The sequence below is a fragment of the Pan paniscus genome, chromosome 9 (assembly GCF_029289425.2).
Source record: "Pan paniscus chromosome 9, NHGRI_mPanPan1-v2.0_pri, whole genome shotgun sequence".
NCBI lineage: Eukaryota > Metazoa > Chordata > Mammalia > Primates > Hominidae > Pan > Pan paniscus.
This window is the reverse complement of record NC_073258.2, coordinates 4,999,248-5,013,253: the sequence shown is the minus strand read 5'-3', so window position 1 is coordinate 5,013,253 and position 14,006 is coordinate 4,999,248. Positions and strand designations below refer to the sequence as shown.

Sequence of the window (14,006 nt, the reverse complement as noted above, 5' to 3'; positions counted from 1 at the left end):
TATTGCAATATTTGCTTTATTGCAGTGTACTGGAACCGAACCATAATATCTCTGAGGTATGCCTATACTAAAAACCATTCAATCATATTCTTTAAATGGGTAAATTGTATGGTATGTAAACTATATCTCCACAAGGCTGTTAGAAAAAAGCTATAGCAGAAGATATTTGGGGTCCAGGGCCAAAGACTTCTTAGACCTGACATCAGAAGTGTAATCCATAAAAAGGATACATTGAATCTCATCAAAATTTAAAATGTTTGCTCTGTAAAGTACCCTGTTGAGATGATTACAATGAAAGCTACAATGAATAAATATTTGCACCCTGTTTCTGACTTAGGATAAGTATCTAGAATATATAAAGATCTCCCAAAACTCGACAGTTAACAAAAAGTCTAATTGGGAAATGGAAAAATGATATCAACAAGAATTTCACTGCATAGAATATAAAAATGGCAAACAGGCACATGAAAAGATGTTCAGTATCATCCTAAGGAGGAAATGTAAATGTAAACCACAATGAGATCTCACTACACACCTATCTGAATAGAGAAAATTAAAAACAGTGTGAACATCAAATGCCAGCAAGAATGCAGAGAAACTAGATCACTTAGACCTTGCTGGCAGGAATGGGGAATGTGAAATGGTGCAGTCACTCTGGAAAATCAGTTTGGTAGTTTCTTATAAAACTAAACATGCAACTGCCACACAACTCAGCAATTACAAGCTTGGGCTTTTATCCCAAAGAAATAAAAACTTATGTTCACACAAGAACCTTACAAGAATATTCATGTCATCCTTATCAATGTATAAGGTTCCCATGGCTGCTGTAATACATTTCCACAAACTTAGTAGCTTAAAACAACACACGCTTTTTTTTTTTTTTTTCTCACAGTTCTAGAGGCCAGAAGTCTGAAAAGAGTCTTAGGGGACGAAAAATCAAGGTGTCAGCAGGGCTGGTTCCTTCTGGAGGCTTCAGGGGAGCATCCCTTCCCTTTCCTTGCCTTTTCTTCTGGAAGCTGCCTGCATTCTTTGGTTTGTGACCCCTTCCTCAAATCACATTGCCATTTCCTGCCCCTGCTTCCATGGCCACGTGACCCTTTTTCTTTTCTGTAGTCAAACATTCTTCTGCCTCTCTCTTATAAGGACCCTTGTGATTACACCGGGCCCATTCAGATAATCCAGGATGATCTCTCCATCTCAAGGTCCTTAATTTGACACATCTGCAGAGTGCCCTTTGCCATAGAAGGCGATAGTCACAGGTTCTAGGAGTTAGGACCTGGCTACTTTGGGGGCCATTGTTCAGCCTACTATGATTTGTAATAGCCCAAACTGGGAATGACCCACATGTCCTTGGATGAGGGAATGGTTAAATAAACTGGGGTATATGTCCATACCACGAAATTCCACTCAGCACTATGATTTAATGAACTGTCGCGATACAAAACAACCGGAATGAATCCAGAGAATGATGCCGAGCCAAAAGACCCAGTTTCTAAGATATTGTGTATTGTGTGATTCCATTTACATGGCATTTTTGAAAAGACAAAACTACAGAATCAGAGAACAGATTAGTGGTCACCAGGGATTAGAGGGATGGGGTGGGAGAAAGTTGGTGTAAAAGGACAAATAATGGGAATCCTTGTGGTGATGGAAACACTCTGTATCTGGACTCTTGCTGTTGACATCCTGGTTATCATATTGTGCTATGGTTTTAGAAGATGCTACCACTGATGGAAACTAACTAAAGGGTGCATGGGATCCCTATTATTTCTTACCATTGCATATGAATGTCTAAAAATAAAAAGCTTGAAAGTGTCATTTTTTTAAATGGGCAAAAGATCTGAATAAATATTTCACTAAAGAAGTACACAATTGGGCACTAGGCACGTGGAAAAATGCTCAGCATCATTAGGAAAATGCAAATCAAAACCACAATGAGGTAACCATTCCAACTGGACAGTATTTTTTTTTCTTTCTGTACTTTCGTGGAAGGGGTGCTAGAGTTGGAAAATTATCATTTTTGCAACTACCACAGTAAAGCCTGGTTTCCAAAAGCATTTAAATCTGGAGAGACTTTTTTTTTTTTTTTAACCAGTAGCAGGGTATATGCATGGCCTTAAAGAATCTCCCCCGATTGTTTATTGGTTGCAAGGCAAAATATAGTAACTGTAAGGTAGAAAAGTGGATACGGCCTCAATTTGGTGATCAAAATAACATCGTTAATAAGGGGCAGATACACTGTGTGCCTCAGGATGTGGTACACTGAGAAGGACATCAGGTCACTTACAGAGTACACAACGTGGATCTAACCTGAGGAAACATCAGACTCCCCCAAGAAGTGGCAGGACTGTATCTTTAAAAAATATCAGTGTCATAACAGAGAAAGAGACTAGAAATGTTCCAGATTAAACAAGACTGAAGAGACACATCTAAAGGCAGTACTGACCCTGAACTGGATCTTGCAGTGGAGGAAAAAATGCCACAAAGGACATTGTCATGGCAACTGACAAAATGGGAACATAGGCATTAAATTAGGTCAAAGTATTATATTGATGTTTAATTGCAGAAGTCAATAACTGTATTACTGCTTTCAAAGATAATATCTTTATTTTTCAGAAATACACAGCAAAATGTTTAGGGGCAAAGAGCTGTGGAGTATGCAACTCACAGATGTTTCAGAAAAACATGTTATGTGAATATAATGTAGAGAAAGGGGTTCAAATGATAAAGCAAATGTGGCAAAATGTAACAATTAGTAAACTGGTAAATCTTAGTGAAGGGTATGTAGGTGTTTTATATCTCGTGCTTGTAATTTTTCTGTAGTTCAAAATTATGGCCAAATAAACAGTTTGTTTTGTTTTAAGAAACAATCCTGAGGGACTGCTTTAGCTCAGCAGGTCACAACTGGGGGCAATTTTGCCCTCCAGGGGACATGTAGCAACATGTGGAGATGTTTTTGGTGGTCATAACTGAGGCCGGAGATGCTGCTAAACATCCTGCAATAGACAGGACTTCCTCCCTCAACAAAGAATTATCCGGCACTAGATTTCAATAGAGGTACAGTGGAGAAACTCTGCCCCACTTGGCTGACAATAAGTCACTCTGCCAGGACTGGTGGGCAGGAATGCCGGCCGGGAAAGAGGAACCCTGCCTGTGGAATTCAAGGTCAGACAAAACGAGAAAAACAACCTGGCTACATCACTGAAATTAACAAGCCTATTCCTGTGTCACGGGCTGAATTGTGTCCCACAGGGTTTGCAGTTGAAGCCCTGGTCTTTAATACCTCAGCACGTGACTCAGCATGTTTGGAGACAGGACCTTTAAAGAGGTGATGAAGCTACAATGAGGCTGTTAGGGTGGGCCCTAATCCAGTGTGACTGGTGCCCTTAAAGAAAAGGATATTTGGACACACAGAGAAACACCAGGGTGCAAGTGCCCAGAGCAATGGCCATGTGATGACACAGGAAGAAGGCGGCCATCTGCAAGGCAAGGAAAGAGGCCTCAGGGAAAGCAGCCTTGCTGACACCTTGATCTCAGACTTCTATCCTCCAGAATTGTGAGAAATAAATGTCTGCTGTCTAAGCCACCCAGCCTGTGGTATTTTGTTATGGCAGTCCTAGCAAACTAACACATCCTGGAAAGTTAACACATAGAAATAAAAGTTCTGTACATAGAAACAGGTTCAAGAACCTATGTTCTTGAACAAAATGAATTTTAAGCGATAGAGAACATCACAGAGTATGTACACCAAAGGAAATTAAGCAGAGATTATAAATTTTAGAATAGAATTGAAATAGAAATAAAATTCAATTAGAGATAGAATTAAATCAAAATAAAATTGTTTCAGCGGCCTTAGAGGCATTTTTACTATTTTACTGATTGAGAAAAACAAGATGCAGAAAGCAGGTATGATATGATCCCATGAGTTTGGAAAACAATGATAATGCCTTCATTATGTCACATGTATTTTATTTCATTGAATATTATATGAACATCAGGAAAAATGTAAGACAACAAATCCTAGATTATCAGCATAGGTAACAGAGAGGAGGGGAGCCCAAGCAAACATAAGAAAAAAGTTCTGTACTGAAACACATCTATTCCATTCTACTCATCTGTAAAGTTAAAGTGTGAATATTGGAAAGTAATACAATATTAAGGACACTAAAAGAAAGAATAGCCCCTATTCAGATCTGGTATTGATAGAGCCTGGGGCCAATTTGGCAGCAGAGACACAAGACTGTTTGCTGCATATGGGTCCTGGGTGAGCACTTACATGTTCTAACTCACTCAGTCAACACAGGAGTCCTGGGAGCAGGCACAGTTAGGATCCTGATTTCACAGATGTGGAAACTGAGGCACAGAGAATGCAGTAGCTTGCTTAGGGCCACATAAGAAAATGGCAGAGCTGGGCTATGGCCCTGAAGAAGGTTGGCCATATAGACTGTGCCCCAAACCACTCCATGAAACCTGCCACTCAATTTTTAGAAACATAATTGTACAGGAAGATTTAATTTTCCTGTCTCAGAATTTGGCAGATGTATTAGGGTTTTTTTTTTTTTTTTTTAACTAAGGGCAGAGCAGACCTAAATGAGGCAATGAATAAGTATATATACACAATCCATCTCAATGTACATTTTGTCTGTCCATGTATACAAATAAAACTTTGTGTTATACAAATACAGAAGATATTTTCTGAGGTCTGTGGAGCATTTACAAAAATAATGATGTTATTTTCAACTTGGACACAAAGAAAATCTTCATTTTAAAAAAAGTGGAGACTTCATAGGCTACATCCTTTCACTGTAAGCCTACTAAATTAGAAATAAATAACAGTGATAAAAATTTACTGCTTAAAAATTAAGAAGACGTTAAAAGAACTCTAAAGAGAAAAATCAAAACACAAAATTAAAACTATCAAGAAAGCAATGAAAAGGAACATATTTCATAATCAGATCTACATGTCAGAGCTAAAGCTGCAATCAGAGGAAAATTTATAGCCTTTAAAAATGCCTTTAGTAGAAGAACTTCAAATAAATGAACTATGACTCTTAAGTAAAAGAAAACAAAAATAGAGTTAGCCAAGAAAAGGGAATTAATAGCTATAAAAGCTTAGATTAATGAAATAGATAACAAAGAGTACAAAGATAGTTTTCTGATAATAAAATATAAATAAAACATAAATTTCTCATGTGCTTGATTAAGGAAAAAGGAGAAAAACCACAAAAGTTCAGGCATAAAGGAAAAGAAAAACAAAGAGATGATAGAGAAGACCATAAAATCACTAAAGGAAAAAATCAGTTGCTACCAAGTGGCAACACAATTGAAATGCTTGAGGAAATTAAATAGCAATGAATAAATTACTCCAAAACATGCAATAAACTAATTTAGAACAACATATCATAAAACAGACTAAAAAGAAATTACTAAAGATATCCTATAAAACATGTATCAGGCCCAGATGGTTTTACAACTCAATTCTATTTAACCTCTACAGAAAAGATAATCCCAATGTTCTTCAAACAGTTCCAAGACACAGAACAAGGAAGGTAGATAAAACTTTGTTTTGTAAACCATTGTATTTGCCCCCACATGATGGCAGATTTCATACTCTTCTGAAAGATGTACTGTTATTTCTAGGATCAGATATCAGGGATGTCCTGCATCAGTGATGACAGTGAAGCTTCACAGTTTTGATGGCTGTTTAACGGAGATATGATACTTGAAGCAGACCTCCACTGATGGGTATGTCGGTGGTTTGCAATTTTTTACTATTTAACAATTGCAGAAATCAATATCCTGATGATGGATTATTTTGCAAATGTGTAAGATATGTGTAGAATAAATTTCTAGAATGATTCAAAGGCATATGCATCTTTAATTTTGATTGAAATTGCCTTATTTATCTCCACAGAGGTTTGTATCAATTTATTTTTCCAACATCAATGACTGAGACTGAGTTTCCATGTACACATACCCATAGAGTGTTATCAAACTCTTTGATATTTAATAATCAGATAAGTTTCAAAAACCCCATTGCTTTAGTTTGCATTTCTCTTGTCATAATTGAGGTCATCCAGCATATTTTCATTCTTAAGAATTATTGGTATTTCCTTTTCTGTGAACTGTTTTAATATCCTTTAACTTCTATCTTGATTTACAAGAGCATTTTTATATAGCAATTAAATTAGCCCCATGCCTATAGGTGAGTGGCAACTGGTTTCTTTAGGTTATCAATAAAAAATTATTTTCAGTATGTTTTTTTGCTATGTAAAATATATATTATATATTTATTATAAACAGTTTTATTGAGATATAATTGACATAACTTGCTTATGTTTAAAGTGTGCAATTTGGTAACTTTTGACACATGATGAAACCATCGCCATGATTATGATAATGAACATATCCACTGCCCCAAAAGTTTTTTTGTGCCCTTTTGTCCTTTTCCCTCCTACTACTACCCCTGATCCCAAGGTAACCACTGATAACCACTGACTTGTTTGTCACTCTATATTAGTGGTCATTTTCTAGATTTTTACATAAATAAGATACCATGTACTCTTTTTTTTTGTCTGGCTTCTTTCACTCACCATAATTATGTTGCAATTTATCCATATTGTAGGCATATCAGTGGTTCATTCCTTTGTATTTCTAAGTAGTATTCCATTTTAGGAATATACCACAACTTTGAAAAAAATCTATTCAAATGTTGATAGGTATTTGGGTTGCTTCCAGTTTGGGGTTTCCAGTTTTTATAAAGCTGCTATGAATATTCCATGTACAAATGGTGGCATGCATATGATCTTATTTCTCCTGGATAAATACCTAGGAATAGAATCGCTGTAGAATATGGTAGGTATGTATTTAACACATTTACAAACTGCTGAACTGTTTCCCAAATGGTTGCATCGCTTTGGACTTTGCATTCTCACCGGGAGCATATGAGAGTTCCACCTCCGACACATCTTTACCAACACTTGGTATCATCCATCTCCCTCATTTTATATAATATAATAATTGGGCAGTGGTATTTCATTGTGTTTTTTATTTGCATTTCTCTAATAACTAATGATATTTCAGCCACATCTTCAGGCTCCACTTCTAATTCTAGTTCTCTTGCAGTTTTCACAACATCAGCAGTTACTTCCTCCACTGAAATCTTCCTCAGTCATCCATGAGGGTTGGAATCAACTTTTTCCCAGTTCCTGTTAATGCTGATATTTTGACGTTCTTCCATGAATCACTAATGTTCTTAATTTCGTCTAGAATGATGATTCTTTTCTAAAATGTTTTCAATTTACTTTGCCCAGATTCATCAAAGCAATCACTATCTATGGCCGCTATAGCCTTATAAAATGTATTTCTTAAATAATAAGACTTCAAAGTTGGCATTACTCCTTGATTATGGGCTGCAGAATGGATGTTGTGTTAGCAGCCATAAGAACAACACTAATCTTCTTGTACATCTCCATCAGAGGTCTTGGATGACCAGGTACACTGTCAATGAGCAGTAACATTTTGAGAGGGATCTTTTTGTCTGAGCAATAGGTCTCGAAAATGGGCTCAACATATTCAGTAAACCATGTTGTCAACAGATGTACTGTCATCGGGCTCTGTTGTTCCATTATAGAGCATAAGCAGAGTAGATTTAGCATAATTCTTAAGGGCCCTAGGATTGTTGAAATGGTGCATGAGTACTGGCTTCAACTTGAGCAAGGTTGCCACAGACCTTCAATTTGTAAAAAATGCATTATCAGCAAAGTGCAGTCAATAAGAATGAGACACGCCTGTATTTTAAAAATCTCAATTTCTGGTTATTTGCTGCAAGAATATATGAATGGAATTGATTTTTGCATATTAATCTTGTATCTGCCACCTTACTAAACTCATATATTAGTCATAGTGGTCATCTTGCATGTTCATCAGATTTTCTACATAGATAACCATGTCTTCTGCAAATAAAGACAGTTTTATTTTATAAAATAAAACTCTCTTCTCAATATATGTTACTTAGATTGCTCTCACAGGAGATTGGGGCTTCTGTTTACACTGCATAGGTTGTCTAGAAGATCCCATATCTAAAACATGGATCATGAAGGTCCTGGATTGGTTCACTGGGTCACCCTGTACAAGCAAAAGTGCAGCTTCTCCAGAGGCATGTACCTTATACAGGATACATAGGAACCCCACAAACAAAAACATCCACCACACAAACTCATGATCTAAATTGCAAACCCACAATGAAATGAGCCATCATGAGCAAGAGTCAGGAAAAACTACAGTGAACAGAATTAGACTCTCCAAGAACTGCAGATGATGAAATGACAGGATAGAGGGTACAAAATATGCATGTTCAAATGACCTAAAGATTAAAAGCTGTAGTTTAAAATATGAGAAAGGTACAAGATGCTAAAATCAAGCAAATTAAACCCACATATAAGGATTTATAGGGATGGAAAAAATATATAACTGAAAGTCTCAGTGGGTAGATAAAGCAGTGGAACAGAAACATCTCAAGAGTTAGAAACTGCATAGAAAATTCTGTGAATGAAGCAGAGGGAGACAGAGATAGAAAATCTATGAGACAGCTGAGGAAGACAATGAGATGGTCAAATAGAAGTTTCTGGAAAAGATCAGAAGCATTAGAGGAGGCAATATTCTACAACATAATGGTACTGACTTTCCACGGTTGATGAAAGACATAAACCCTCAGATTCAGGAATCACAACAAAGTGTAGGCATGATAAATAAAAATAATGCACCACCTTGGTACAGTATATTGAAACTTCTGAACACTAAAGTCAAAAGGAAGGTTTCTGAAGTCACTAGAGGTAGGGAGGGTCACTTACAAAGGAAAATCAATTAGCCTGATGACCCACAGAAGCCAGGAGACTGCAGTGTTATAGCTCCAGAGTCTTCAGACAAAATGTACATATTAACCTGTTACTTTCCCTCAACGAAACCATCATCCAAGAATAAAGGCAAAGTAAAAATATTTCAGACAAACAGAAACTGAGAGTTTACCTTCACTGAAAGAAACACAGGCTTCAGGAAAAAGGAAATTAAATCCAAATGGTGAGACAGAAAACTGCAAGTCTGTGAGTAAATATCTCAATGTATGCAGCATCAACAAAAAGAGGATTGTTTAAAAGACAAAACCAAAATACTGGGCAACAAAGGCCCAGGAAACGGCAGGAGGCAGTAGGATCTGGAGCACCTTGAGGTCCCAGTGAGGTTCCAGAGGAGTTGGGGTGACTTTTGATCTCAACTGGCAAAGCATTCAGGATTTAATCCTGCAGCAGCCACCGAAAGTGCACAACCAGAACACACGGCTTTGAATGGAGGAGTGCGTGAAAGGCCAGGCTTGGTGTGTTGGGCTGAGGACGTGGAGCCGGGAGCAGGAGGAGGCTACAGCCTGACCCTGTGAGAACCAGGCTCACAAGTGCAGAAGTGAGAGGTGAGGCTGTTCCATGACGCATGCCTCCAAAAAGCACACACACGAGTGTGAACGATGAGTCCCCAGACCACACTGGGGACCTCTGTGTATGTGATGCGTGCTCCTCCAGCACGCTGCCCCACTTCACAAATGGGAAACCACACAATAGTCCCAGATCACCTGGCAAACACGTGGTGACACACACAGGCACAGCTTTGAAGATGCCTCCCCAGAAGCCCTTCAGAATCACCTCCAGGCCGGGTGGAAAGGTGCGTGCTGCCCGATCCTACGTCATAGACCACGACCTTCCAGCCCAGTGTTCTCTGAGCAGCAAAAGGCCTCTGAGGTGGCCTCCCCGATCCTACGTCACAGACCACGACCTTCCAGCCCAGTGTTCTCTGAGCAGCAAAAGGCCTCTGAGGCGGCCTCCAGGACCAGTGAGTTTGGGGAAGTCTCCTCTGGCCTCCTAGGGGCATTCAGGAGGCCACCTCCGGCCAGCCCTGCTCTGACAACCTGCCTCCAGTCCCTTTGTCAAGACAAAACCCCAGTGGCACAGCCCTGCATTTTTATCGTGTACCCACCATGGGTTAGGCATGGTACCAGCTCGGGAAGGGTCAGTGGTGAAAGAAAAAGGGCCACTCCCCTGTGAGGAGGGGACTGGACAACCTGGTCAATGGTGACCTGGCTGTGGAGACAACTGGAGTGGAGGAGGGGCAGGGTAGGCAGCTCAGGATGGAGGCGGCTCCTTCAGGACTTCTGGGATCCAGGAAAGACAGTTCCAGGCAGAGTGAACACAGTGGCTCTGAGGCAGGGACAGCGAGGCAGGATGGCCAGTATGCGGCTCCAGCCCAGGCCTCTTCTGACCTGCAGATGTGGATGGCCATGCCCGCTTGGACCCTCTGGGCAGGAGGCTGCCTGTGTGTCTGCCCCCACCCCACAAGCATACAGAGGATCTTCAGGACCCCCAAGGCAGCAGCAGCCGGGCTGTGAGTGTCAGGCTCCCCAGGCTGGGCACAGACAATGGCCACCACATCCTCACAGGTCCCCAGTCCCTTTGACACTGCCAAGCCAAGTGGCATACGGTTGGGTCCCCATGCATCCTTCATGAGCAGTCTGTGACACTTCACTGCAAAGACTCTAGGGCTAGGCTGGCCAGCCCCTGCTGTGCTCTGGCTCTCGGGCTGGGCGGCTGCTGACATTCCCCTCCCTCCCCACCCAGGTCAGAAGGTTGGGGGAGCGGCAGCGGGCCCTGCCGCGTGGGATGAGGGCTGGTGCCTCCCCTCAGTGAGGCTGCTCTGCAGGGACCACACAGCCCATTTTTGCTGCAGGTTAGTCTGTGTTCTGATGCTACCGTGGGGGACCTTCTACCTTCCCAGCCTCCCTCCCCTGAGGTCTGCCACTGCCATACCTGCCTGTGCCTCTCGACAGGCTCAGTGAGGTGTCAGGACACACAGGTGTCCTCAGGAGTTCCCCACATGGCCCTGGCCTTCCGTTTCTCCATCTATAAATGGGGCCAACACCGCACAGCACCAGCTAGAGCACGAGCTGAAGGGGCTTGTGTGCAGGTGGATGGCGCAGACAGGTAGCAGCCCTGAGGCAGGGTCAAAGGGACTTCTGCCTAACCCGCAGGTTCGCACAACAGAAAGCACAGCCAGACAGGTCGAGGCCTGGGTTTGACTTTGCGGGGGACTCAGCGTGGCTGTTCGTACCCGCCGTGCGGGAGTGGGGCTGTGGGGCTTCCCCAGGGGTGGCATCTGCCCTGGGATCAGCATCTCCTTCTCCCCAAGCCAGGGCTCTCCAAGAGCCTCCTGGGCAAAGGGGACTCCGGATTATCAGGGGTCGCTCTGTCCCTGGGGGCCAGGCCAACAGCTCAGGCTCCAGAAAGCTGGTGGCTCCAGCCTGGGCTGACTTATCAAGTTAGGAAAGAACAAACTCCAGCAGGAAAGAGAAATCTTCTCCGTGGAGGAGCATTCCACAAAAGGCGCCTGACTTTCTCCGCACTTGCCCCTCATTAACATTCCGCAGACGGCACTAATGACTTCATAACACTAACCAGCCTGAATGGACGGCATCGATTCGGGCTGCCCCGCATTCAGCAAGCAGCAAGCGATGCTTCTCCAGGCCGCACACAGGCTGGGTCCCCAGCCCCCGGCCACGCCCACCTGCCCATTAGCATGCGCAGAAAGCCCCCATTTGCATGGAGACAATGGTCTCAGCCCTGAATCCGGAGCTGTGGGGGCACTGGGCATTGGTTGGCACAATCGCCCTTTGTGCCGGCTCCAGCGGGCAGGCGGGAGCACGTCCCAGGGGCTCACTGAGATGTGGTCGGGTCCCAGCCCAATCCTGATGGCATCTAAGTCCTGGGGAGCCTGGTGCCCAGTGGAGCGGGAGCCTGGACTTGGTCTTGCCTGGTGACTTCCACATGGGATGCCCAGGAAAGCCCCAAGGGGCAGGGAACACCACCCAGCCTCCTGCCAAGGAGGTGGGGATGCAGGTGAGCCATCCTGAATGAACTGGAGCTTGGTGGGCTGGGCTGGTGCCTGCGAGCACAAAGGGTTGCGAACACTGTGGGTTTGTCCCCTCTCTGCCATGCATAAGATGTGACAGCATCCTTACAACTGCTGGTAAGCTGGGACATTCGGGTTGGTCCCAGGCACTGGGAAGAGGTCCGAGAGGGAGAGATGGATGCAGAAATGACCAAAGGGTAAAGGGACGGCTGCTGAGGAGGGAATGGATCATATTACTTGGATGGCTGAGCACATACACAGCAGGTGACCTGTGGTGATGCCAGGGCATCAGCGCTTGGCCTCCCACACCTCCTCTGCCAGGCATAGAACCCTGGCCACTTGGCACAACTGAGGCAGGGCCTGGCTTCCAACAGCCCAGAGTCCGGAACAGTGGGGTCCAGCCTCCAAGGGACTGGGCCACATGGAGCCCTCCCATGGGGCATGGAAGGCAGAGAGAGTGGGGAGCAGTCCCTCCAGGGTGGGGTCAAGCCTCCTTAGAGGGACATGCCTTGGAATCATGGAAGAAGGGGGCTGAGACTTCAAGGAGCAGAAACCGGGTCAGCAGAGACAAAGTGAGCAGGAACCAATGCAAGGCCCACGTGCGTGATGTCTGTCTGGACAACAGCAAGTGGTCAAAGGGGAGTGGGCTTCAAATGCTGTGCTCCCCCCACCACCTGGAAGATGAGGGCTCTCCCATGCTGGGAGGGCAAGGCCACTGTTTCACGTGGGGCCTAAACTAGTGCTTTCTGGCACCATGATAACCAAGTGTTTTCAAAACAGGTGCCCTTTTCCTCCAAGGGGGACCGCGCCCTGGGACGGGGGCTTCTGCGAACATTTGCCAGGGCATCTGCATTGGTGCTGCAGTGCAGCATCGGGCAGGTGCCATCTTTGTATCAGAACACAGTCACCACTATGTCTGCCTCAGAGGAAGCAGCGAGCAGGGCCACAGATGGCACCTTTGCACGAGGTACTAGGGAGCAAACAGGCTTTGCTGTGTTTTCTCCTGGGAAGACAAGGTGCACGCCCCTGTCCTGGTGGCAGCACAGCTATCTCAAATACCCCACGCTGGGCTCAGAGGACAGAAAAAGCCAGAATCCTTCACATTTGGTTTTAAGAGAGCTGCTAGAGAAGTTGGCAGTTTGGGATCACAGTCCCCAGAAGTGGGCACTGAAGTCACATGCAAGAGAAGTTGGAGCTCCCAGGGAGAAGTGGGGTCCCTTCCACCTCTCCTAACTCTCAAGGGCATCCATGGCATCCGTGGCCAGTGGGCAGGAGGTCTCCAGCCCCTCACACTCTGTAGAGCTACCCAGTTCACGGTCCTGCCCTATAGGATGTTTGTCTCAAAACTGGTCCCGAGATGACGGATGCATCACGTGTGCCTCCTGATGCAGCCAGGAGGCCAGGTCTGCCCTGGAGCAGTGTGGGGAGGCCAAGCGCTGATGCCCTGGCATCACCACAGGTCACCTGCTATGTCTGTGCTCAGCCAGCTGCACTTCTGGGAACAGCAGAAGTTGGCGGGAGGCATGGGGGGGCCACAACCAGACACTGCTGTGTTCCTGCCGTGTGGCTGAAGCACATGGGCCCAGCCTCCAGGGCCTCACTCATGCGAGCCACAACCGGGCACTGCTGTATTCCCGCTGTGTGGCTGGAGCACACGAGCCCAGCCTCTAGGGCCTCGCTCTCCACATCTGTCAAAGAGCCACGCTTACGAGTTAGCGTGGGTAAAACCCCTCACCAGGGATGGAGGACATCTAAACCCTAGACAGGTCTGCCATCCAATCGTCAGGTCCCGCAGAAGGTAGCTTCATCCCAGCCCCCGCTGCAGGGGTGAGAGGAGGGACGCAGATCCGAGCCACACCATCACGCACAGACTCGGGGCCTCTGGGCTGCATGAGAAGGGCCTGGCCCGTCAGGCTCCCCACGTTTTACCCAGGCCTGGTGCTGCTCCTCCAGAGCCCCATCCCCAAACCCCTTACCTCTGGCGTCCCTGCCAGTGGGCCCAGAGATCACCCTAGCCACTTTCCAACTACAGCCCGTGGGCTCGGCTGGGAGGAAGCCAG

The 14,006-nt window shown here is 44.6% G+C and overlaps 1 protein-coding gene across 2 annotated transcripts in view; it reads right to left on the bottom strand.

Annotated features, from left to right (window-relative positions):
- The window catches only part of KCNQ1 (potassium voltage-gated channel subfamily Q member 1), a 404,800-nt gene that overhangs the window by 246,965 nt on the left and 143,829 nt on the right, over positions 1-14,006 (bottom strand). The gene's annotated exons all lie outside the window — the stretch shown is intronic.